The sequence below is a fragment of the Wasmannia auropunctata genome, unplaced genomic scaffold (genome assembly GCF_000956235.1).
Source record: "Wasmannia auropunctata unplaced genomic scaffold, wasmannia.A_1.0 LD336106.1, whole genome shotgun sequence".
In the NCBI taxonomy this organism is placed as follows: domain Eukaryota; kingdom Metazoa; phylum Arthropoda; class Insecta; order Hymenoptera; family Formicidae; genus Wasmannia; species Wasmannia auropunctata.
The window spans coordinates 6,664,033-6,664,474 of record NW_012026784.1 but is presented as its reverse complement, the minus strand read 5'-3'; positions in this window follow the sequence as shown (position 1 = coordinate 6,664,474).

Genomic DNA, 442 nt, shown 5'->3' with positions numbered 1-442 from the left:
TAGTTGTTATTTATTATCGAACATTTAAGTATGTAAATAATAAAATGTAAACCTCTAAAACTACTAATACATTGTTGGATATTTTTAAATATGATATCTGCATTAATGCAATATGTTGCTTAATATATATGTTTATTAGACATTTTTTGTAAAAATAAAATATAAATATTTTTAGCACCTTTAGGCCATTGTTTTTTTGTAACTATTGCATCATCAATTTCAATCCAAGTGCTAGATGTTCCTTCTCTACATTTTAATTACTCGATTCGCTACTCTGCTAAAAGATTATTTTTAGTAAAATTCTTAAAGTAGTAGAATGTATAATGTGCTTTACTCATCTCTACATCTTTATGTATCTTATAGGATTAATATCGTACGATAATCATGATAATTTGCGAGATCATTTTCATATTTTTTACAAAATATATCTCAATATTTGAAA